Here is a 27,278-nt window from a genome sequence, read left to right as displayed (position 1 = left end):
GGTCATCCCTCGGATGGCCAGAGATGAGTGTGCTGCATGGTCGCCCTGTCCACCTGCCACAGTGGAGGGGGCACTGGTGGTGCCTCTGCATTGCTTGTATGGGCGGGCAGGCTAGCAGCTCGACCCCAATTGTATCACTATGGCTGCACTTGATCTGTCTCAGTTGCAGAGGCATGGTGAGTTTATATGGGAGTTGCTAATGCGTGGCCATTTTCCTCACTTACCCTGCCCCCCACCTCAATTGCCTGTGCGCAAGATGCAGCGCCAGGGCAGCACTTGACCTCCCCCCCAACTCCACCAACAACAGTCACCTCCGAGGCTGGCCAGCACTTGCCCCCGGACACACCCCACCCCCACCAAAGCATACGTCTCTGGGGCCAGGCATCATTTGCCCTCACACGCCCCGGCACCCCTGAGGCCTGTAAGCAATGGGCGAGCTGTGGAGAACACTGCTGTTCACTTACCTCAGTTCCCACAAAGTGAAGGCCGCCAAGTGCACGTTGCTTGTGTGCTGTTGTGAAACACCTTGGCCTGCTTTCCCACCGACGTGGATGGACGATATAGCAGGGTTCCAAGAGCCTAGTGGGATGGCCTTTTAATTATATGCTAATGTATTACAATTAGCTCCCCGCTGACCGATGGTGGGAAACGTGGCCCGCCAGCGGCAGGCTGAGTGGACGATCGCAACCTGCCTTCACACTGTCGTGAAGCACATCGCACCATATTTTCTGCACAGGTCACCGATATTGGCTGCCGCAAGGGGTCTCAGAAAATTCAGCCCATATTGTGTGGCTTGAAGGGGAACTTGCAGGTAGTGTTGTTCCCATGCATCTGCTGCCTGTGACCTTCTAGGTGGTAGAGGTCAGGGGTTTGGAAGATGCTGTTGAAGGAGCCTCGGTGAGTTGCTGTGGTGCATCTTATAGACGTATACACTGTTGCCACTGTGCATCAATGATGGACGCAGTGAATGGTTAAGATGGTGGATGTAATGCCAATCAAGAGGGCTGTTTTGACCTGGATGGTGTCAAACTTCTTGAATGTTGTGGGAGCTGCACTCATCTAGGCAAGTGGGGAGTATTCCATCACACTCCTGACTTGTTCCGAATTCCCAGCCTCTGATCTGCTTTTGTAACCATAGTATTTATATGGCTGGACTACTTAAGTTTCTGGCCAATGGTAAATCCCAGAATGTTGATAGTGGGGGATTCAGTGATGATAATGCCATTGAATATCAGGGGGAGATGGTTGGATTCTCTCTTGTTGGAGATAGCCATTGTCTGGCACTTGTGTGGCACAAATGTTATTTGCTACTAATCAGCCCAAGCCTGAATTTGTCCAGGTCTTGCTGCATATGGACTTGAGCTGCTTCAGTATCCAAGGAGTCGTGAATAGTGAACATTGTGCAATCATCAGTGAACATCTCTACTTCTGACCTTATGTTGGAGGGAAGGTCATTGATGAAGGAGCTGAAGACGGTTGGGCCTAAAACACTACTCTGAGGAACTCCTGCAGTGATGTCCTGGAACTGAGATGACTGACCTCCAACAACAATAACCATCTTCCTTTGTGCTAGGTATCACTCCAACCAGTGAAGAGTTTTCCCCCTGATTTCCATTGACTTCAGTGTTACTAGGGCTCCTTGATGCCACACTCGATCAAAAGATGCCTTAAATTTCAGTTTTGTGTTCTGTCTTTAAACCCTTGGAGAAGGAATTGGCTTAAACTTATTTTTGAGGTCAGAATGGGCCATGCATTCGGAGTGAGCAGCATTTAAACTGTACAATAATTGAATAATTGTGTTCCAGTCATTGGCATTAATGGGGGATTCACTTGTGCTCTCTATACATAAGCAGGGTGAAACTGTGGTTTTTAGGTTTTGGGTTAGGAGGTGGATGCTTGTAATGTGTATCTTTTAAATTAAAACCTGTAAAGTGTGTAAAGATTATTCCTCAATTCAATCCTTCACCACCTAGTTTCTGTAATAGAACAGCCAATCACATGGGTGCAACCAATGTCCCAGATTAATCCCCCTAATTAATTTTTATAAAAGTAGACAAGCTGCCAGTGCTAAATTGTGCTGCCTGTTGACAGCTCACCTAATGGGGCATCAGTATGGTTTGTTGTTTCGAGGTTTCAATATCCAGCGATCTCTATTTTATTTTTAAGGATGTGAGGGCATGAGAGAGGATGCAGAAAAAAATTATGGGAATTGTTCCGGAGATGAAAGACTATAGTTAAGTGAATAGATTCGCGACGCTGGGGCTGTTCACTTTAGAGAAAAGAAAGTTAAGGGAAGATTTGATAGGGGTGCTCAAAATCATGATGAGTCTGGACAGAGTAAATAGGGAGAAATTGGTAGGAGGGTTGAAAACCAAAGACCATCTATTTAAGGTGAATGGCGAAAGAACCAAAGGGGATTTGCAGAAAAGCATTTTTTACACAGTAAGTGGTTTGATTCTGGAATGCACTGCCTGGGAGGATAGTGGAGATAGATTCAACTGTGGCATTCAAAAGGGAATTGAATAAGCACCAGAAGAGAAACAATTTTGCAAGGCTACTATAAGATTTTGGGGTTTGGGGCCACTAATACCTAGTCAGTCGACTAGTCATAAGTAATTTTAAGATGGTTTATTAAGTTTATTAAGAAACAACTGTTTAGATATGAAACATTAACTAATTAGACAAAAAAAAGTATACAACCCGTAACAACCTGTGATAACAGCGTTCCGCTCTCTAGTCAAAGTGTTAGGAAACTCTTCCCTCAATCTTCCTCCTCCTCTGGTGCATCTTCCATCTGAAGAAGACAGCTGCCAACCAGCAATGCCAACTCACGAGCACCTCAGCAGCCCCATACCACCAGTATGACATGAAAATATATACCTTTTTTGGGGAGCTGGTAGCTTACCCAGTGTCAATCATCTATCTAACTGTTCGGACCAATGGATAAGGACTGGTACGCCAAATGGCAGGGTTACCACCACCTCTGTTCGTCATTCTGCTCAAGGTCAGTTTTTAGTTTATGTCACGCTGAGAGTCATATTGTGGTCTTTTCTGAGATGAGGGGGTGCACAGGCCACCATCTAATAACTCAGGAATGTCAACAAGGAAGCCTGAACTAAAGCTTTTCAGAGGCCAAAGTGTTTAGAAAGAGAGGTAATCAATGCTTAGAAAATCCTATAAATTAAACAAGATACCCAGTTAGGTGACTGTTCTTTTTTATTTATTCAGGATCCCAATTTCATACACTATGGGGAAGTGGCAGGGGAATGGGATTAGGTGAGTTGCTCTTGCAGAGAGGTGGAATGCACACAACAGACTGAATAGCTTCCTTCTGTGCTGCAACTATCCTATAATTGTATGAATATACCGGATGGCCCAGAGGCTAACTTGGCCGGCAGAAACATTGCTTTAGGGAGAGAGATTGATCATAAAGTAGGGAGAGTGACTTCTGTTCCTCATAGCCCCAAACAGATAATTTTTCACTTACCTTTTTGGAGTGGTTTCCTTTTCACCATCTGGTACAACTAGACAGAATGAGTACTTGCATGTTTTCCCCATTTAGAAACATAGAAAATAGGAGCAGGAGGAGGTCATTTGGCCCTTCAAGCCTGCTCCTCCATTCAATATGATCATGACTGATCCTCAATCTCAACACCATACTCTTGTGCTCTCCCCATAATTAAACTGTTGTAGTCCATTAGCTTAATCAAAATAAGGTGAGGACTTTGGACCATAGCGGGAGCATTTAGAGTGGAATAAGGCCCCTAGCATAGCTATTATTTTTTAAAGGGAGTAACTAACAAGCTTAATCTATAAGGAAATCATGGCAGCAGAGTTCGCACCTGTGAAATGCCCCTCCTGCACCATGTGGGGAGTCATGGACAATTCCAGTGTCCCTGACAACATGTGTGCAGGAAGTGTGTCCAGCTGCAGCTACTGGTTAACCACATTTTGGAGCTGGAGCTGCGGGTGGATTCACTGTGGAGCATCTGCGATGCTGAGATTATCATGGACAGCATTATCAGTGAGGTGGTCACACCACAGGTAAAGACTGAACAGGCAGAAAGGGGATGGGTGACCACCAGGCAGAGTAGAAGAAGGCAGGTAGTACAGGAGTCCCCTGTGGCCATCCCCTCTCTAACAGATATACCATTTTGTATACTGTTGGAGGAGACGACTTCTCGGGGAAAGTGGGAGGAGCCAAGTCCACGGCACCATGGGTGTAAGAAGAGCGGCATAGCTACAGTGATAGGGGATTCAATAGTAGGGGGAACAGACAGGCGTTTCTGTGGCTGCAAAAGAGACTCCAGGATGGTATGTTGCCTCCCTGGTGCCAGGGTCAAGGATTTCTTGGAGAGGCTGCAGGGCATTCTGAAGGGGGAGGATGAACAGCCAGAGGGCATGGTACATATTGGCACAAACAGCATAGGTTAAAAAACGGGATGAGGTCCTACAAGCTGAATATAAGGAGATAGGATGTAAATTAAAAGGTAGGATCTCAAAGGTAATGGCTGAAGAAATGGTGTAGGTGGGGGCGATTCAGATTCCTGGGACATTGGGACTGGTTCTGGGAAGGTGGGGCCAGTACAAACAGGACGGGTTGCATCTGGGCAGGACTGGGATCAATCTCCTTGGGTTGGGGGGGGGAACGGAGGAGGGGGGAGATGGGGCGGTGTTTAGTAGTGTGGCCAGGGAGGGTTTAAACTAGAATGGCAGGAGGATGGAAACCTGAGCAGGGAGACAGAGGAGGGGGAAACAAGGATCGAAACAAAAGGCAGAAAAGTAAGAAGCAAAAGTGGAAGGCAGAAAAAATAAATGGGGTCAAAATGCAAAATAAAGCTAAGATGACAAACAAGGTTAAAAAGACAAGTCTAAAGGCATTGTATCTTAATGCATGGAGCATTCACAATAAGGTAGATGAATTATCAGAGCAAATAAATATAGTTGCAATTGCGGAAACTAGGCTGCAGGGTGACCAAGGATGGAACTGAACAGCCAGGGGAATTCAATATTTAGGAAGGACAGACAAACAGGGAAAGGAATAGTGAAGAAGGAAATCAATGCAATAGTGAGGAAGGATATTGGCTTGGAAAATCATGAGGTGGAATCTGTTTAGGTGGAGATAAGAAACGCCGAGGGGCAGAAAACATTGGTGGGGATTGTCTATGGGTCCCCAAACAGTAATGGAGATGTAAGGGAAAGCATTAAGCAGGAAATTAAGATGCATGCAATAAGGGTACATTTGTAATCATGGGTGACTTTAATCTACATATAGATTGGACAAACCAAACTAGCAATAATACTGTGGAGGAGGATTTCCCAGAGTATGTACCTGATGGTTTTTTTAGACTAATATGTTGAGGAACCAACCAGAGAGCAGGCTATCCTAGACCGGGTATTGTGCAATGAGAAAGGATTACTTCACAAACTTGTTGTGCTGGGTCCCTTGGGGAAGAGCGACCATAAAATGATAGAATTGTTCATTAGGGTGCAGAGTGAAGAAGTTGAATCTGATACTAGAAAAGTTTGAGGCACGAGTTGGCAATGATGGATTGGGGAACCTTGCTAGAAGGTTTGACAGTGAATAGGCAATGGCTAATATTTAAGGAAGGCCGGCATGAATTAGAACAATTATTCATTCCTGTCTTCAGAAACGGGGGACATTATAATGGGGAACAAAGAAATGGCAGAAGAATTGAACACATATTTTGGTTCTGTCTTTACAAAAGAGATCACAAATAATTTCCCAGAAATGTTAGGGAACCAAGGGTCTAGTGAGAGGGAAGAATTGAAGAAAATCAGTATTAGTAAAAAAAATGGTGCTAGAAAGTTAATGGAGTTAAAGGCTGAAAAATCCCCAGGGCCTGATAATCACATCCCAGAGTACTAAAGGAAGTGGCCCTGGAAATATTGGGTGCAATGCTGGTCATCTTCCAAAATTCTTTAGACTCTGGATCAGTTCCTACAGATTGGAGGGTGGCAAGTGTAACCCCACTATTTAAAAAAGAAGGGAAACGAAAAGCAGAATTATAGACCAGTTAGCTTACTATTAGCAGTGGGGCAAATGCTAGAGTCTATTATAAAAGATGTGGTAACAGAGCACTTAGAAAGCATTAATGGAATTAGACAAAGTCAGCATGGGTTTATGAAAGGAAAATCATGTTTAATTAATCTACTGGAGTTTTTTGAGGATGTAACTAGTAGAATAGATAAGGAAGAACCAGTGGATGTGGTGTATTTGGATCTCAAGAAGGCATTTGATAAGGTCCTGCTTAAGAGGCAAAATTAAAGCACAGGGCATTGGGGGTAATATACTGGCATGGATTGAGAATTGGCTGACAGAACGGAAACAGAGGGTTAGAATAAATGGGTCTTTTTCCAGTTGGCAGGCCTGGAAAGTGGTGTACCGCAGGGATCAGTGCTTGAGCCCCAGCTATGCATGATATATATATAAATGACTTGGATGAGGGAACCAAATGCAATATTTCCAAGTTTGCTGATGACACAAAACTGGGCAGGGTTGTGAGTTCTGAGGAGGATGCAAGGAAGCTCCAGGATGATTTAGACAAGTTGTGTGTGGACAAACACATGGAAGATGCAGTATAATGTGGATAAATGTGAGTTATATGCTTCGATGTGAAAAACAGCACGGCAGAGTATTATTTAAATTGCGATTATATTGGGAAATGTGGATGTGCAAAGGGTACTGGGTGTCCTTGTACACCAGTCAATGAAAGTAAGTAGGCAGGTGCAGCAAGCAATTAGGAAGATAAATAATATGTTGGCCTTCACTGCAAGAGGATTTCAGTTCAGAAGTAGGGTTGTTTTACTACAGTTATACAAGGCCTTGGTGAGACCATACCTGGAGTATTGCGTGCAGTTTTGGTCTCCCTACCTAAGAAAGGATATACTTGCCATAGAGGGAGTGCAGCAACGATTCACTAGGCTGTCTTATGAGGAGAGATTGGTTTGACTGGGCCTCTATTCACTCGAGTTTCGAAGAATGAGAGGGGATCTGATTTGAAACATATAAAATTCTAACAAGGCTAGACAGACTGGATGCAGGGTGGATGTTTCACCTGGGGGGGGGGGGCTGGTGTCTAGAATCAGGGGCCACAGTCTCAGGATACAGGGCCAGCCATTTATGACTGAGATAGGGAAAAATTTCTTCGCTCAGAGGGTGGTCAACCTGTGGAATTCTCTACCACCGAAGGCTGTGGAGGCTGGGTCATTGAGTGTATTCAAGAAAGAAATTGATAAATTTTTGGATATTAGGGGCATCAATGTGTTTGGAGAGAAAGCGGGAATAAGGCGTTGAGATAGAGGATCAGCCTTGACCACATTGAATGGTGGAGCAAGCTCGAAGGGCAGAATGACCTACTCCTGCTCCTAGTTTCTATGGCCAGAATATTACACTGGGCGTGCAGGCACATGCCCAACATGCCCAAACGTGAAACGATGCGCGATGGCATCAGGCGTGCGTCCCGATGTCATCGCGCACTTGCATGATATTTCATTTGGCGGGCACATGCTGGAATTGGCCGCCAATAATTGAAAGGCCTATTAAGGCCATCAACAAGCTATTTAAAATTAAATTTACCATAAGTTTGGATGGGCAGGTGAAAAGGGGAAGCAGCCTTCACATTTTTTAGGAAACCTCATCATCGAGCAGGATGAGCTTTCCGAAAGCAAATAAACATTAAATAAAAATTTTATTTTGGAATTAAAAACATGTCCCATCTCATGTGACAGAGTCACATGAGGGGACATTTAAAAAAATATTTTTAATATCTTTATTGTTTTTTTAAAGGTAGCTCAATGCACGAACTGCGTGCCAGGCTCACTTTCCCTCCTCCCCCTGCCCGCACAGGTAGTGCTAAGTGCTGCCACTCGTGATCCACGCATAGCGGGCCTTAATTGGCCTGCCCACGTGAAATCGCGGTGCAGAGCCAGTTGCGGGTGGCGGTTAACTTCCCGACCGCACCCACCCGCTCCGGTCGAGCCCGCCCGACAAGGGAAAACGGATTCCTTAACAGTGACACAAAGTTGTCTGGCAGGCCACCCAATACACCTAAATATGCATGCCCATCAACGTTCTTCTGTATGCTGCTGCATCAAGATCTTCATCTGAATCCTCTCTAGGGAGACAGCACACAAACTATCCTTCCGTCCAGGCATGGCTGCAGCCGCCCTCGTGCTTGATGACTCACCACATGCAGATCTCAACTCTACACCACTCTCAAAAGCAGTGGTTCTCAAACTGTTGTTTGTGAGTCCGTGGTGACTTTCCAGGACACCCACAAAATAACCTCTCTAGTGGTCAAAAGGGAGAGAAAGGCATAAGGGAGGGAAGGAAAAAAAGGCAAGCTGTCCCCTTTCTGTTGCTTAACTGTGTTTCATGTCAATGTCACATGAGTAGCTAACAAGGTGTCCACTCCTGTAACCCTCAAATACTCAGCCTTCTTCATAGTGATGGGCTCCTGGGCTGTCATAGTTTTTAGTGGTGGGTCTTACACTTAATTCTGATTGGAGAGGAATGGAAGTGGGAGGCCAGCTATTCCTGTAATATTTGGGTGTATTCAATTTGGACCCATGCGGTCAGCAAGTGTTATTGTAATGCTGCCTGGCCTGCTGAGTACTTCTAGTTTTCTTTTTATATTATTCTTTTGTTAGTTTGATTCTTGTAATTTTAGAAAAGCTGTCAGTTTAACTTACATAAATCTTCCATTCTGTTGCTATAATGTAAATTTCTTGCATGATTAAATAACACTGAGAAACTGGGCTTGGTTTGCACAGATCTGTCAAAATTTGCTGAGAATATCATATTCATGTGGCATATTCGTGTAATAGGATTCAATGCAAGGAAACTCATCTATTTATGAAAGTTTATTTAAATTAATATAATAGGCTACTTTGAGCTTGTGAAACATCTAAATACACATGGTGTGACGTTATTAATACTGATTTGCTCAGTAGCCATTTGTATTGGATGTGATCTGTGAACTTATTGAGTGTGCATGCCATTAACAAGCAATCTTTAACAACATCAAAAGCAGTTCAGTTGGCATGCACTAGAATGTTAGGGAGGTCACAAGTATTCTTTATCTCTGGTTTGTTAACACTGTCTACATCAGTGAAATTGTCCTCAATCTGCAGCTCTAAAAGCATTATTAAAGCATATAAAACATAAGCAACGTTAATTAAATGGAGAACGGCTGCATAATTCTGAGATTCAGAGGAATCTAGGTGCTATAGTACACGAGTCACAAAATGTTAGTATGCAGGTACAGCAAATAATTAAGAAGGCTAATGGAATGCTATCCTTTATTATGAATGGAATGCTATCCTTTATTATGAGAGGGATTGAACACAAAAGTAAGGATGTTATGCTTCAGTTGTACAGGGCATTGGTGAGACCACACCTTGAATACTTTGTGCAGTTTTGGTCTCCTTATTTGAGGAAGGATGTAAATGCATTGGAGGCGGTTCAAAGGAGGTTTACTAGGTTGATACCTGGAATGAGTGGGTTGTCTTATGAGGAAAGGTTGCACAGACTGGGCTTGTTTCCACTGGAGTTTAGAAGAGTGAGGAGTGATTTGATTGAAGTATACAAGATCCTGAATGGCGTTGACAAGGTGGACATCATAAGGATGTTTCCTCTTGTGGGTGAGTCCAGAATTATGGGGCATTGTTTTAAAATTAGGGTTCACCCTTTTAGGACATAGATGAGGAGAAATTTTTCCTCTCAGAGGGTTGTGAGACTTTGGAATTCTCTGCCTCAGAAGGTGGTGGAGGTGGGGTCATTGAATATTTTTAAGGTGGAGGTAGATAGTTTCTTGTTAGGCAAGGGAATCAAAGGTTATCGGGGTTAGATGGGAATGCGGAAATCGAAACACAAGGAGATCAATGATGATCTTATTGAATGGCAGAGCAGGCTCGAGGGGTTGAATGGTCTACTCCTATTCCTATTTCTTACCTTCTTATGTTCTTATGTTCTAACATCTTTGTATGCTAAGTAATATGTAGCATTATCATTTAGATTGGGGGACCATGTTCCCTAACTCATTTGAAAAGGGTCCTTCAACCTAAAAAGTTTGAGAGCTAAAGCTCTAAGGTACCTGAGCTGCTGAGAATGTCAGGTCTTCCCCAGTGCTGACCTGTGGCTGCCTCTTCTCCTCCTGAGCTGCTGTGGCTAGGCAGGTGGCAGTCCTGTGGTGTCTGACAGCAGAAAATCAGAAAGGGAAGGTTGGGTGGAGGGAAGGGGGCTGGGGAGGAAAGCAAGTCTTACCACCTGCAGCTTGCTCATCAACTGAGATAGCAGGATGAGGGTGAGCTTGGAGTTGAGAAGATGCATAGGCAGCAGCTTACCATAATCCTCATCATTTTCAATGATGCTGAAAGCCATGGACTCTGTTGTTATGGCCACATGATATGGAGAGACCAGTGGAGTCAGGCTTTGAGAATTTAACCTCCCTGCCTACCCGCTCCAAACCATTCTTCAGGTAATCCTTAAAGGCCTCCTGGCCTTCTATGGAAACATGATGTCTCCCCTCTTGCCCACCTTCACCATTAACTCCTCCAGTGATATAATCATAACCTTGGAACCCTCTCCCCGTCCTGGTATTTCATTTTCTTTGTTTACACTTACAGCAACAATATTTAGGCCTCCTGCAACTCGGTGCACTTTCTCTTTAAGTGCAAAAGACTGGCTGTATCATGTGCTCTCTGTGAACCAAAATTATGTGCTGCCAAACTCCATTGGAACTGATAGGGGCTGGTCATAAATTGTGACCCCTGCATTGGCAAAAATGGCACAAATCAATTTTTTGTCCATCCAGTTTTATCAAAATTTATCATTATTTCAAATCAATGGATTAATTTTCTTTTAGACAAACAGAAGAGTTAAACTTGATTTCTCTAGTCCTCTGGAGAGAGACAGAGATTGGTTTATAAATATTAAGCAAACAGCAGCTCAGCCTGCCCTGTTCAACCAGCCACTTTTATATGTTACAGGCTATAAAAATTGATTGAAAATCTCACAGATTGTGGCATATAGCACAAATGAATAAAAACGTTTTTTTAAACCAAATTGCTCTTGAACATTGTGACATCTTGGGCAGGATTTTTCAGTCAGCGTGCGGGGGTGGGCCTGACTGGCTGATGCGTAAAATGATGCGCGATGATGTCGGGCATGCATTCTGACGTCATCGAGCAGTCCCGCGATATTTTGTTTTGCAGGCATGCACCAGAGTCGGCTCCGAGCCCACCGATATGTAAACAGCCTATTAAGGCTATTAAGACAGCAATTGATGTCATTAGTAACACTACCCGTCCAACCTTGGCAGGCCGGTGAAAAGGCCAAGTGCCCTTCACGTTTTTTAGGAAACCTCATTCGCTAGCGGGATGAGGTTTCCTTAAGCCTTTATGAAATAAACAAAGTTTTTTCCTACATATAAAAACATGTCCCATCTCAGGTGACACAGTCACATGAGGGGACATGTTTAAATAAACTTTTAAACCTTTTATTTAATTTTTTGAAAATCAATTCAATCTCCCTGAGGCAGCTCTGTGACTCAGGGAGATTGAAACGTTCTTTTGCATGCATGTGCGAAAGAGCGCTGGACCTGACTCTCCCTCCTTCCCCCACCCACGCAGGTAGCGCTGAGCACTACAGCTTGCATATTATGCTGGGCGGGCCTTAATTGGTCCACCCATGTAAAATGGAGGTGAGGAGCTGATCATGGGCGGCAATCAGCTCTGCGACCATCCCCACCCACTCCCGCCGAGCCTGCCCGCCATATGAAAAATTCTGCCCCTTGTGTGCGGTGAGGTTCCATGGACACATTCAATTTATGATATCTTGCCCAATGGGCATTATTCAATTGGGCATCTCGGCAGGGTACTTAACCACTGGGCATTTTTTACTTCTGCATCGTGCAAACTCATTTTCAAGTAGAGATCACTGGATAGCTATAAGGATCAGGGACTCTGATCATTTTACCTTTCCTAACCCAGACATCGAGCCTGGATATTGAAGCTTGAAGTGTCTTAGTCTGTTTGGATAAACTCATTGAGCCAAGAAGGAAGACAAGAAAATCTTATTCTTTGGGTGACCATTCATGTTTAGGTGAAAATTCTACAAAAAGATTAACTTGCACATTTGGAATAATTTTTTAACTAATAATTTTTGGAACAATTGCTTAACCAAAAATATTGATAGGTAAACAACAACAATTTAAAAAGCCCTTTTAACATAATGAAACACCCCAAGGTACTTCATAGTATCATTATCAAACAATGTATGGCACTGAGCCACATAAGGAGAGATGGCCAAAAGCTTAGCCAAAGAAGTAGGTTTTAATGAGTGTCTTAAAGGAGGAAAGTGAGGTAGAGAGGTAGGGAGGTGTAGGGGTGGAATTCCAGGGCTTGTGCTCTAGGTAACCGAAAGCTCAGCCACCAATGGTGGAGCAATTAAAATTGGGGATACATAACAGGCCAGAATTAGAGGAGCACAGATCTCTCAGAGGGTTGTGGAGCTGGAGGAGATTACAGAGATAGTGAGGGGAAAGGGCATGGAGCGACTTGAAAACAAGGATGAGAATTTTAGATCAAGACTTTGTTTGACCGAGGGCCATACAGGTTTGTGAGCACAGGGGTGACAGGGGAATGGGACTTGGTGCAAGTTAAGAGTTTTGGATGACCTCAAGTTAATGGAGGGTAAAATGTAGGAGACCAGCCCAGAGCATTGGAATTGTTGAGTTTTGAGGTGATAAAGACATGATTGAAGGTTTCAGCAACAGATGAGCTGCAATAGGGGAAAGTCAGGCAGTTTTATGGAGGTGGAAAAAGGCTGAGAAATTGTCCTAATGAAATGCCAGTTAATCTTTAATGACAGAAGGAAAGAAAATTATGTACACAAATTTATATATCCATGTGGGAGAAACATGGCCATATTAAGTCAACTATCTTTGTTGCATTTTATGCAGTATATGTGCTGGAGAACTAGAAGTATCATGGAGTCCATGTCTAATCAAGAATGATTTAATCAGTCTGAATGACAGGTCTTGTTTATATCATTATAGTCTCCAAAACCTATATTCTTGCTGCCAGTAGGGAACAATAGATATTTCATTCTGAAGTGCTAACAATCTTTGTATGCTAAAAGTAATTCACAATGAAATGGTTTGCCACCTGTGTTAAAGTGCTCTATCAGCGTGAGAATTATGAGTACAAGTGGTAGATAGCTTTACTAACTTGAACAAAGGTTGCTATTTGGAAATATGCAGAAACATATTAACTTTCAAAAATGAAAGACATTACATGTTATAATTTACATAATTATTTTGCATCTATGGTCTAATAGATTGTATTTATAAACAAAAATACCTGCAATATTGACAAAATATCTACTTAGAGTTATCTATCAATACGATTTTACTTTGTAATGTCAGTTCCTAATAGCAAGTCCTGCCTTTCAGTTGAGTGTCAGGATTCAATTATAAAGTGGATAATCCTACAGACTGGAATGGATTGAAGAACTCTCACATCAATACCTTTCATTGTCACCAGTTGAAAAAGCTATCAACCGCCTTCACCTCTACAGACATGCGTTATTGGTAGTCATCGAAGGCAATAGATTGCTAATGGTTTCCCTGAACAGAAAGGAGCTGCAATTGCAATGCAAATGTCTGAAGAGAATTCTGATTTCTTTTCTGTGTTCAGATCCTTTTAGAGAAACAAGTTAAAGGATCCTTGAAAACCTAGTAATATAATGATTTTGAATATTACAAAGATGAATAAGAATTAACACAAAACAAAAACAGAATTACCTGGAAAAACTCAGCAGGTCTGGCAGCATATATTAACACAAGTCTGTTTTTTTCTAATTGCTTCAGATGCCACTAGCTGTCGGCAAGTTGGCATGTGTATGTCTGAAGGGTTATGACTCAGTCACTCAGGAAAAAATAAGTTTACTTCCTGAATGAATTTCATAGTCCACCTGAAGGTGGTTAAATGGAATGTTAGGGTGACACTGCCTCATACATGGATGCTGCCAAGTCTGCATTAAATACCATTAAATGTAACTAAAATTTTCAGTAGAGAGAGGTGGTTTCAATAACCCTGTGTCAGCACCGTCAAGAGAGGAAAGGGAGAAAATGGAAACATTTGTTTCAAAAGAACGCTAAAATACCAGGTGTATTTTTCTGAGAACTGGTAATGGAAATGTCGACTTGCCAGGATTTTCTGCCCATTCAGCTCAATGGATAGAAAAGTTCCAGGAAGCTTATCAGTGATTTTCCAATGTCAGCCATTGTCAGGCAAGTTTCCCCAATGCCGGCACATACCCAAAAACTTACCCCATTGTCTCAAACAGAACTTAGTTCGAGGTAAAACTCTGTACTTTCCACGCGGGCAGTCCTTGACTTCAGTGCGATATATTCCAATTCAAAGAAGAAAGCAGAGAAAGCTGAAAGACAATTATACCCAAGCCACTTTTGCAAACTTCTTCATGTCTGGATCAGGATTGACAGGGTCCAGAATCTCAATGTATGTCCTGGGAATGGACAAGAAAAGGTAGAACCTAAACAATGGAAAAAAATAACGTGCTGTGAAATGTGAAAAAACACAAAATTTGCATAATATGCAAATAATTCAATTTGTATTGTAACTGTATTGATTTAAACTTCAATATCCCTCTATATTAATTGGTACACTCATGAAAATTCAAAAAATCAAGCAGATAGGCCAAGAGTGAATCAATGAAAAACAGGTCAGTGTAAAGAATCCTTAAGTGTTGATGCTTAATAGAAGTGCCAAGGTAATGCATTATTAGCTTTTTGCTTTTAACAAAGGAATTGAAAATTAATGATTAAAAATTCTGATAAAATAAATGTGCAATATCCACAGATTCTGAACAGATTTCATAAATTCTCCCACACTTAGGGCGGAATCATCTTAGATTTGTATTAAGTGCGGTAGCGGATGGGAAAAGAACGTTTTACCTGCCGGCAGCAATGGTGGCTTTTCACACCCTATCATCCCAATTCCGCTTCATTAATCATGCATTCCTGGGAACCATGCCATTTGGCTGTCGGGCAGCCTACAATTCGACCGTCACACCGTCACCTCGTTGCATGCTCACATCGCAGACCAGGTTTAAAGCACAGCCAAGCACACACACCTCAGTGCTTCCAGCCCAGGACTGCTGCACAGAAGGCATGACCCCAAAAGGCAAGAAGGCTGCAGCTCCTTGATTCAGTGGTGCAACCCCAGGATGCCTTCTGGACAGCACTGGAGCTTACCACAATTCCCCCTACCCCTGCTCTGGCTGCAGGGGTCCTATCAGTGTCACCACTCTGGTTTGGGAAGTGGTGGCAGAGGTGGTCAGTGCCAAAACTGCACAGAAGAGGTTCACCAACCAGTGCAGAAAGAGGATGGATGATCTTATCCATGCTGCCAGGGTAAGGCAACCCTCTCATCATTCTATACTCACACACTCACAAGACCTTCACACATCCACTGGCATCTCACTCACTGCCAGCTCAATATACATCACCACTCATCTCTCACACACACCCTCACATCTCCATCTGGCCTCATCTCCTCTGGAGACTGCATTCTCAGCCTTCACCTTCTTGAGGCCACTTGCACAGATCAACATGTGCCCCCACACACACCCTGGGATACCCCTTCACCAGTAATGGCCCTGCAGCCTCTTCCCTTGCCTGAGGCCACTTATCCCCCGTCCCCAAGAAAGCCCTAGCCCTGTAGCCATTGAAAAGCCACCTACACCTCCCGACTGGTCTCATAAGTAGAGACATGCCCATGAGCCCCCCTAAAAGTGATGTGGTGCCGCCTGCAAAGCCTGGCACCAATGGCTGCGAGTGCTGCCCGAAGCAAGGTAGGCAAGCAAACCTCAAAATCCCGAGCAAAGTGCAGCCCGCCAGATGCACGTCGCTTATGTTCAGTTGTGAAATACATTGGCTTGCAATCACGCTTGTAATTATATGCAGGTATATTACAATGAAGTTCCCAATGTCCGATGGCGGGAAACGCATCCCGCCATTGATGGACAGAGCGGACGATTGTAAACTGGTTTTTGGCCTTCTTGCCATGTTGTCTGCTCACACCGCCAAACACACCTGTCACCAACGGGCACGGGAAATTCCGCCCTTAGTATATTTTGTTAATGTGGCATTTATAAAGGACATGCCATATATACTCCAATTGAAAGATCAACACATGAGCTGCTGTTTTGGGGTACCTAGATTACAATCTATTTAGCTGTTTGGAGCAATGAAAGAACAATATGAGTTGACTTATTCTGTAATGTACCCTCCCTTTTGTGGAAATCATTATCTTCTGTTTTTCTTAGGCAGTCTTTTAGGATCGAGGATGACTTGCTTCCGCTCTAATTCAGTGGGTTCTGAGATGGCTGATAAGTCCAGTGTGTAATCTGCTGATCCTGCCATACATGGGGCAAAGTGGTGCCTGAAGGTTTCGGTTGATAGGTTCTTTGTTTGGTCACAAGCCAGGGTCTTCCATGAGTCAGTGGGTATGTTTGACCTCTCCACAGATGCTTTGAGGACATCCTTAAAGTGTTTCCCCTATCCTCCTGGGAGTCTCCTGCCACAACCAAGTTCTGAGTTGAGCAGCTGCTTTGGGAGTCTGGTTTCAGCATACAGATGACATATCCCACTCAGTGGAGCTAGTTTTGAGTGATTAGCACCTTGACGCTGGGAAAGTTGTCTTGGGAGAGGACACTGTTGTTGGTCCGCCTTTCTTGCCATTGGATTTGGAAGACCTTATGAAGGCACCACTGATGGCACTTCTCCAGTGCTTTGAGGTGCTTCCTGTAGGTCGTCCAAATCTCAGAAGCATACAGAAGCACGGGGATCACTGCTACCTGGTAAACCATGACTTTAGCCTTGAGTTTGAGATCCTGGTACTCAGATTTTCTTGTCCTGAGTCAGTCGAAGAATGATCTGGTACATTGAAGGTAATGGTGAATTTAATTGCCTATGCCTGCCTTCATAGAGAGGAGGCTCCCAAGATGTGGAAAATGGTCCACATTTTCCAGGATCTCAGTGTTCATCTTAATCGATGGAGGGAGGTGTTTTGGTGTGAGAGCTGGTTAAAAGAGAGCCTTAGTTTTCTGGTTGTTTAGGGAAAGGCTTATTTTCTTATGAGAAAATGGAAATTTATGCCTGAGCTTTATCCCTCACTCATCCCAATAATCGCTTTCAGATCTGGAAGTTAATATGGAGGTAAGTACAGCTGTGAGAGTGTCCTAGTCCTTGCAGCATGACACCTTCACAAACCAAAACCACTTTGCTGCCTTTGTCATTAGCAGTGATTTGAACACACTCGGAATTATTTGGTGTCTGTGAGTTTTCTTGAGGAAAGAATGTCAAAATCGCCATGAACTAGAATTAATCATGCTATCAAAAAGTGGTTTAATAAAGATGTCTCCCAGACCATCACACAGCTGTTTGATTACTTTAACCATTATATTGAAATAGTTGAATTGTTATTTTTGCTTACTTCTTCAAAAAGTCATGATTATTACCTATTGTTCAGCTACCTGTTAAATAATAAATTAGGAGGAGTGGAAGCAGAAGATTAGGATATTCAAATGATCACTCAAATAGAATTCAGCTAGCAACATTTGCTACTTAAATTTAAGAGGAGCTTTTTCATAGAGTCACTGAAAATCATTAAGGATTTTACTTAACTGTAATCTTTGAAGTAAAGCAAAGCTCCTAACCAATTAAAACAAGAATCCCTCATTTTGTAAAAAAATAAATGAGCTTTGAGACATAAAAAAGGACAATCCATGAACTGGAAAACCAGCGTACTGTAATTAAATAATTTAGCATTTTTCTCATATAATCACATTCATGCTTGAAATTGTTGATAAAATAATTGAACCAAATTGCAAGTTTAACCTTCTGAATATTGAAATTTTGTAGAAATCTCTTCTGTATAATGTAGAAAAAATACACCCTGCAATTCTGATCATACACTGGAAAGATGAAACATGCAAAATGAAACATGACTCAATTAAAAGCATCGTGGAAACAAATGGAAGGTGGTAATGTTGTTACAATTTTGCTTCTGCTTCTGGGGTGGATGCCCTTAAACAAAGATTATAATATGCTTATACTAATATATGTTCTACATCACTGTATGTTGCTTTTAATTTTTTAATAAATCAACAAAACTGAAATTTTATATATGAATCTGTATCCAGATCTTTACCCCTTTATGGATTTTTGTATGTTTTAATTTGTTGCCTCTACCTGCATTTCCTGACTACAACAGGAGGGGAAAAAAATCTTTCTGAAGAGTGTGCATGTTTGTAATAATGAGGGTTCCTGTCACTTTCCCTTCCCTTCATAACAGGCAAATTTTCTGGAAGTAATAGTTTGCAACATCAATTTAATATGACAGAGATGCATAAATGCTGAAAGGAACAATTCACAGTCTTTTTTGTCGGATTCAAGAATAAAGCAGCTGTATAGTAAAAGTCACTGCAGCACATGGTTATTCACTGACAACTGCCTTTAGGTATCTGGAGATTTATTGGCTCTGTGTATTAACATTCAAATGAGCAGTGTTTAAAATGACACAGTGAATTTAATTCCCTGAGTAACATAAGTTCAAAATGAAAAGAATCCCTTAGGAAAAATTTTTCGTACTTGGATGAATTTTGGTTCAGAACTTCACTGATTGTTTGTTATCAAAAATCCTTTTTCACGCATGGTTGTTGATAACATCCTGTTGTTTTGCCATTTATGCAAGATGTATTGAAGCTATAATTAGCAGTCTTCCATTCTTCAATCTGTGACTTCTCCTCATGAGGAAACACTAGCATGCTACAGAATAAAGCAAACTCATCTAAAATTTGCCAATCTGTGATAAACAATTGAAGGAAATCAAAGCTAAAAGTTGTCTAGTTTTTATATTCAAACCAGCTAACTGGAATACTTTTCTATCATAAAGAAGAATTTGTCTTATCTTTTATCAGCATTCATTGTGGCAGATTCTCAAGTCATACATTGAAAATTTTGAAGCATGATTTCATGGATATGAAGCTCAAAAGTACAGGTGCTCAGCAGAAATCAAATACTTTTAACACCATACACACACACCATTACATGAATTGAGAAATATCGTGTGGTCATTAACGTTTCATATTCATTATGGCAGTGTTAATACAGGTCTTGCAATATAGAACATGTAGCTGGTTTATGCTCTCCAGTGGTACATACTGGAAGGAATCGTCCGGTCCTGTTGGCGGTGAGCTTCATGGTAGGTGTGAGAGGACAACATGGGAAGAAAGCCAAAAGTCGGTTTCACATCGTGAAGCCAGTTTGCGATTGTCTGTTCCGCCCGTCAATAGCTGGCCGTGTTTCCTGCCATCCAACATCGGGAACTTAATTTTAATGCATTTGCATCTCATTATTGTGTCCTCAAGCCAGAATCAGCACCCCCATGTCAAATTTACCACCCATGATGGTGTGACTACAGAGTGGTGTGATTTATGATTGCCTTTAAAATACATGCACCTGGCAACCTGAACTTTGAGGGGAACTCAGAGGTGAGCACACAGGGACTTGCGCAGCGCTCAGGGGCATCACCCATAGGACATCAAGGAAGAGGCGCCGTGCATTCAGTGAGGGCACAATCAAGTCACTTTTTCCTGGCTGGCTTTCAGTGCGGTGCCAGGGCAAGGGCCCCAGTGTGGGTGAGGCCTGGGGTGGGGTGGGGAAGTGCAAGGCAACACAGACTGAAGGAAATATACAAGCACATGCCAGTGGGGAGAGCTGTGGTGAGGGAAGCGGCCATGCACTTGGAAAAGCTTGTTAAAAGTGACCATTCTTCCACAGCTGAAACCATTCAGCAGCAGTTCCATTGACATGCTTGGAGTCGAGCCACTGAAGCTTTTCTGCCCACTCAAGCAATGCAAGAGAATGAAAGTGCCACCAAATGCTCCAGAACTTTTCATCCCCTCAGCACACACTGCAAACTAATATGTATTTTAGGGGGCAGCAGAACAATTGGCCAACCGAGCAAGTAGAATCCCCTTGCAAAAGGTGGCTATGGCACAGTCACTGGTGGAGGTGCTCACAGCCCCTTCCAATGTCTTTATTAAGGTTTGGACTAGTATCCATCATGGTTCAAGCTAGCAGTGGAGCCTTGCAGTGTGGGTTAGGAGAATGATTGCACATGAGCTGAGAGTCCAGCATGCAGTCCAGTGGCTGAAACTGCCACCAATCGGTCAAGTGGAGTGGGGCAGAGGTGGGTTGGGTTTTGGACGGCCAATGAATACACTATACATTGGCCATCCAAGTGGAGCATAGCACTCTTTTCATGCATGAAGGGGCCTTCAGGCTTAACCAAGAGAGGTTCTTAGAACAATTATGCTAACTGACGCATCTCTTCTTTGTTCCTGCTTGAGGAGAACATTAGGGTCATGGAGCCTGGAGATTTAGCGGTATGCCTCATGGTTTACAGGGAGCAGAGAAGAAGAAAACAACAGAGGCACCTGGCTCAATAAAGGACACCTCCCTCAAGATGAAAGGACAGTGGGCATGCTGTGAACGCAGCTGCAGCTCCACAGCAAGCTGTCACTCATAGACACTTTGCTAGTCCCAGGGTCTATAGATGGCACTTGTCATTCCTGCAGGTGACTGAAAACCAGTGTCGTCAAAGACTGTACACGTCTATGGAACTGGTCAGTCACATCTGCCACATGCTGCAGGATTTGGTGCCATGGGAACATGGAGGTATCCACTGCCAATGGCCATAAAAGTGACCACAGCGCTCAGTGTTTACACCAGTGGTTGCCTCCAGGGTTCCACAGGTGACCTATGGGCGTCTCACGAGCCTCCACACACAAATGTATCCAGGAGATCACAAAAACCATCTTCATGAAGGTACAGAACTTTGTGCGTTTCGCCCAGGATCAGAAAAGCTAGGAAGCAAGAACATTGGGATTTGCACAGATCTTTGGTTCTCCAAAGGTACAGGGTGCCAACGACTGCATTCACGTGGCACTTAGATTTCCATGGTGACAAGCAGTCAACTATGTCAACCGCAAGGGCTTCCGCTCACTGAATGTTCAGCTGTAATGTGATGTGATTGCCACGAACACAGCCTACAGGGACCGTGCATGACTCCAACATCCTTAGTAGGTTTCAGATCCCTGACATCTTCCAGGGTCCAAAGAGGCTGCAGGTTTGGCTCCTTGGAGACAAGAGCTGCCCACAGAGGATGTGGCTGATGACGCCCATGCAGTGGCCTCAGACTGCAGCAGAGCAACGATAGAACACGGCCCAAAGCCATGGCCCGGACTTTGGTGAAGAAAACCATAGGCATTTTACAAATGAGGTTCCAGTGCCTCACTAGGTCCAGTAGAGCACTGCATTAAAGACCACCGGGGGTGTCACACATCATCGGAGATTGCTCCGTGCTGCATAACCTGGTGCTGCAACAGGGGGAGGACCTGGCTGAGGAGGAGATGGAAAAGTTGCACATCTCATCCGATGAGGAGAGTGTCGAAGGGGATGACTGTGATGAGGTCCTCAAAGGTGAGAATGCCGGCGATGAAGCCATCAAACTGGCCATATGAGGCAGGTGCTCGGAAGGACCTCATATCTGCAAGATTCCTGGAGGAAATTGACAAGACGCAGTTAGGACAGTCCTGACATCCTCATCTTGCATCTGTGAACATTGGCTCCTGTGTGGCTGATGGCAGTGCACATACCCTAAGTGATGAGGCTCATGTTATGGAGGTGCAGCTGGAGGCGCTAATAGTCACTAGATTTCAAGATGATAATGACATGCAGTGAGGACACTCCATAAATCTTCACATAGCCTCTGTGGATGTCGGACTCCTGTCTGGCCAAGGGCAGCTCGCTTGCACTCTGTGATCAGGGTCATATCATGGAGACAGAGCTGTTAAACTTTAAATGCACTTGATTCTTTGTCAGCCTTCAGCATCTGTTCCCTTCAGATGCACGCCGTCACTGGTCACAGATGTTGAAGAGATGGGGGCCAGCCCCACCTCAAAGGTGTTGAGAGCACACAGAGAGAATAACGGAACTCTGTGATGCATGCCCACGACATTCTGCCAGCAATGACCAGCACCATCGAGGCGCAGGCATCACGAATGTGTCCGGTGAGTGTGAAGCTGGACCATCACTTTGGTCTGAAGGTTACACACTGCACAGGGAAGAGGCCCTGAACTGAGACACCTGCCTTTATCTTGTGCAGGAACAATCTGAGTGACACGAACACTGCTCATCAGAACAAGGAGTCACAGGCAAGGAGACATTCTTGGGAGTTTATTTACAATAATGAGCATTATGTCCAAGTGATTGACTCCTTACATCTTCTTAACACCCTCCCTCGGGTGCTTGTGCCCCACAATATGAGTCGCCTTGGGGACATGCCCTCCGTGCCATTTGGCATGGCGCGGAGGAGCTTTCTGTACGGACTGCTGCTGCACACCTCTCATGCGCAAGTAAGCCAGTAAATATTTCATTAGACCATCAAAACACAGACACTTAACCTTTTTAACATTTTATATATGTCAGTTAGAAAAGCTGATTTGCCTTGTGGACTATGGCATCACTTAGTGCAGATTGAATTAGATAACCCCCAAAAATGGGCATGGAGATCACTGTAGATAAATAACCCATACCCATTCAATGCGTTGCAGGCAGCACTTTAAATTCATGCTGCCTGCTCTGTTGATTAACAGCTGTGGCCACTCTTATTTTAACCATTTTCTGAAGGTTTCAGAGGTTACCTGACACCATGAGATGTTGCCACAACTGAAGGGAGTCCATGTCTCTTAAAGGGAATGTGCATTGTGGCCGTAGTAAGTGATGGGAGCTTTTTCAAAACTCAATCTGTGTTGTTTAACTTTTGAGCAATGGCTGATCATCCTAAAGAGTGTGCATTCCCACTGCCAGACCTGCTGAGTTTTTCCAGCACTTTCTGTTTTTATTTCAGATCTCCAGCATCCACAGTATTTTGCTTTTATTTTAATAGATAACCAAATGATAGAAAGTCTACCAGAAAGGCTGCAGTCAACGTCAAGGAAGTCAGCACCAGCTTGGCACAGGGTTTAGATAAAGCTTGGAGCCCATCATTTCTAATATGAAATGAACATCAACTTTCATTAGCATATCTTCTGAAAGCTGATGTCACAGTTCCATTATAGCACAAACAACTTCCATCAAATGTTTGAGCGTTGCCTTGCAAGCTCAGCAAGCTGCCATTATGGCTTTGGATACTTACAGGGCATCATCAGTTCATCAATGTATTGCCCAACAGATCCTCAGCATTGCAGAGGCACCACCTCTGGAGAGTGGCAGTGACTGCATGGAGCATGAATATGCTCGGGAAGACAATATTCCTGCTCCCACTTCTGCCGCTCTGCTAATGCCCCTGCTGTCAACCCAATTAAAATGGACTGCTGCAGGCCAGGCTGAGCTGCTGAAGTCTGAAACGTCTAGGCCCAGAGCTGCTTGAGGCCGTCCTCTAAGGCCACCTGCAGTGTCTTCCATTAGAGCTCAGGAAAGTCTTCCATCAGCCATGCTGCAGCCATGAGTGAAGCATACCTAGGAGCACAGTCACAGACAAAGGCATACAGAAAGCAAGAATTAAGGGGATGCACAAGAGTGATTGTTTTATTTTTTGTATTCAGTATGGTATGATTTAATTTATAAAATTGGATTAGCATGTGCGTCTTATTTTTATGATGTGGAAAAGATGTGTGATAGAGGAAAGTTAAGGAGCATGGAATTCTCAGTGAATGGGGAGGTTTGCTTGTGGTTACTGACATCACTTATCAATTATTTGATGAAGAGTGCAGGAAGGCATTCGAGGAACACCAGGCATACCTAAATGTCAGGTGCCAACCTGGTGAAGCTATAACACAGGACTACTTGCATGCCAAACAGCATAAGCAGCAAGTGATAGATAGAGTTAAGCGATTCCACAACCAATAGGTCAGATCTCAGCTCTTCAGTCCTGCCATATCCATGAATGGTGATAAACAATTGAACAACTCCCCCCGTTGCAGCCCTGACAATATCCCGGCATTAGTACTGAAGACTTGTGTTCCAGGAGTTGCCATGCCCCTAACCAAGCTGTTCCAGTACAGCTACAACACTGGCAAATACCTGGCAATGTGGAAAATTGCCTGGGTATGTCCTGTACACAAAAAGAGGACAAATCCAAACCGGCCAATTACTGCCCTATCAGTCTACTTCAATCATCAGCAAAGTGATGGAAGGGGTCATCAACAGTGCAATCAAGCAGCACTTGCTTAGCAATAACCTGCTCTCTGATGCCCAGTTTGGGTTCCACCAGAGTCATTCAGCTTCTGACCTCATTACAACCTTGGTTCAAACATAGACAAAAGAGCTGAATTCCTGAGGTGAGATGAGAGTGCCTGCCCTTGACATCAAGGCATCTTTCGACCAAGTGTGGCATCAAGGAGCCCTAGTAAAACTGAAGTCAATGGGAATCAGGAGGAAAACTCTTCACTCGTTGGAGTCATACCTAACATGAAGGAAGATGGTTGTGGTTGTAGGAGGTCAGTCATTTCAGTTCCAGGACATCACTGCAGGAATTCCTCAGGGTAGTGTCTTAGGCCCAACCATCTTCAGCTCCTACTTCAATGTCCTTCCCTCCAACATAAGGTCAGAAGTAGGGATGTTCGCTGATGATTGCACAATGTTAAGCACCATTCATGACTCCTCAAATACTGAAGCAGTTCATGTTCAAACGCAGCAAGACCTGGACAGTATCCAAGCTTCAGCTGACAAGTGGCAATTAACATTTGTGTCCCACAAGTGCCACGTTGTTTTGACACAGCAGTTGGTACAGGCTGAGCTTTTTAAATCCCAGAGGAAGACTTGAAACAACTGTCATAACCTATACTTGCAACTGGTATCAAAAACAGAAAATGCTGGAAAAACTCAATAGATCTAACAGCATCTGTGGAGAGAAAAAAAAAAGAGTTAACATTTTGAGTCCATGTAACTCTTCTTCAGAGCTAAAGAGAAGAAAAATGAGATGAAATTTATACTGTTTAAGTGGGGTGGTGCAGATGAAGCTGGAAAGAAGGCCAGCGATAGGTGGGAGCAAAGAAGAGATTGACAAAGATGTCTTGAACAAAAGGATGTTAATGGTAGTGGTACTGGCTAAAAGAGGTGCTGATGGTGGCATAAAGGTAAGAAAGCAAGATTAGATCTCAAATGCCTCTGCCTTACACACAATCTCCTTTCCGTCTTTACACCTAGCTTCCTATTTGAATGTAAATTTTCCATGGTATCACTAAGCTTTTAACTTCACAACTAACAATAACATTTTCATCCCACTAATTTTATTAGTAATTTAATCACATTGCTGGTGTCTCCCAGCTAGGTGCAACATTTTACACCCCATCTTGAATACTTAATTCAACAGATGCAAATGTACACTTTACCTTTTAACTTCATTACTGTTTACCCAATTAGCATCTCAACCTATTATACATCAAAGCACCCAGACTAGTTTTTATTTGTTGGGCAACTGAACTCTAACTGCACGCCTTCCTATATTCTCCTCAATTGCTGCTTGCAATCAATAACAGGGAGAGGCTGATGTAAGAATAAACAGTGATGGTTTATTGAGACATAGGGCAGAGAACCAGATCATACATGCTCACTCAGAAACCTCCAGAACTAGACTTATAGTTCCCAGTTACCCACACTGTACAGTGATTTGTCAATGCTGTCACATGATCAGTACACTTGTATTCTCTTAAAGGGACAGGGTACCTCACTTTACCACACTAGCTGGCTTTAAGACACACACAGTCAAACACATAGACACAGGCCCCACTACAACTCAAATTTAAAAATAATCTCCAGTAACATTATAGAAATTAATATATTTTTATGACATAGGCAATCACCATCTCCAACAAGAAAGAATCTAATCATTGCCCCTTGATATTCAATGGCATTACAATCACTGAATCCCCCACTATCAACATACTGGGAGTTACCATTGACTAGAAACTGAACTGGAATTAGACATATAAATAATGTGGCTGCAAAAACAGGTCAGAGACTAGGAATCCTGCAGTGAGTAGCTCACCTCCTGACTCCCCAAAGCCTGTCCACCATCTACAAGGCAGAAGTCAGGAGTGTGATGGAATATTCTCCATTTGCCTGGATGAGTGTACTGCCAACAGCACTCAAGAAACTTGACACCATCCAGGACAAAGCAGGCCCGCTTGATTGGCATCACATCCACAAACATTCACTCCCTCCACTACCAACACACAGTAGCAGCAGTGTGTACACTTTCCAAAATGTGCTGGAGAAGCTCAGCAAGGCTCATTATGCAGCACCTTCCAAACCCATGATCATTACCATCCAGAAGGGCAAAAGCAGCAGATAGATGGGAACACCTCCACCTGAAGTTCCCCTCGAAGCCACTTACCATCCCGACTTGGAAATATATCACTGTTCCTTCACTGTCGCTGGGTCAAAATCCTGGAACTCCCTTCCTAACAGCACTGTAGGTGTACTTACATCACATGGACTGCAGCAGTTCAAGAAGGCAGCTCACCACCACCTTCTCAAGGGCAACTAGGGATGGGCAATAAAAGCTGGCCTAGCCAGCAGCGCCCACATCCCATTGATGAATTAAAAAAATTAAGAGCCTAGACAGAAAGGAGCTGTCTATGATGTAGCCCCATTTCCTCTTCCTGTTCTTCCACTTCCTTTTGCACATCCTTCTCTTCCTCAGGTTTCTGCTCCTTAATTTTTTGCCTGATAGATGGTAGCAAGGATTGTTCCTTCATGCAGCATTCTGCACACTACTACAAATCTTCATTGCCATGCAGCTCACTGCTGCAGGGCTCCTGCAGAGCAGTCCAGGCAGCAGAAGACAGCCTTTGACTCTTCTTCAGAGCTAAAGAGAAGCAAAATGTGATGAAATTTTGCTGACATGGGTGAAATGCAGCTGGCATACAGAACTGCTGCAGAACAAAAGAATTGTGACTAGACCAGGATAATGGGCATTCAAATGCAAGTCAAAGGCTGCCATTTGAGTAACAAGGATTATCCACTCATGACATGGCTCATGCATCTGGTCCAGAAACCACACACATGTGGACAGCAGGCCTATAATGAGAGCCAAGCTTCAAAGAGAAATATTAAGGCACCAGTGTCCTTAGTCAATGTTCTGGTGCCTGCTAAAAC

This window comes from Carcharodon carcharias, chromosome 3 (assembly GCF_017639515.1).
Source record: "Carcharodon carcharias isolate sCarCar2 chromosome 3, sCarCar2.pri, whole genome shotgun sequence".
Classification (NCBI taxonomy): domain Eukaryota; kingdom Metazoa; phylum Chordata; class Chondrichthyes; order Lamniformes; family Lamnidae; genus Carcharodon; species Carcharodon carcharias.
The sequence above is the reverse complement of the archived record's forward strand: the minus strand, read 5'-3'. Positions refer to the sequence as shown.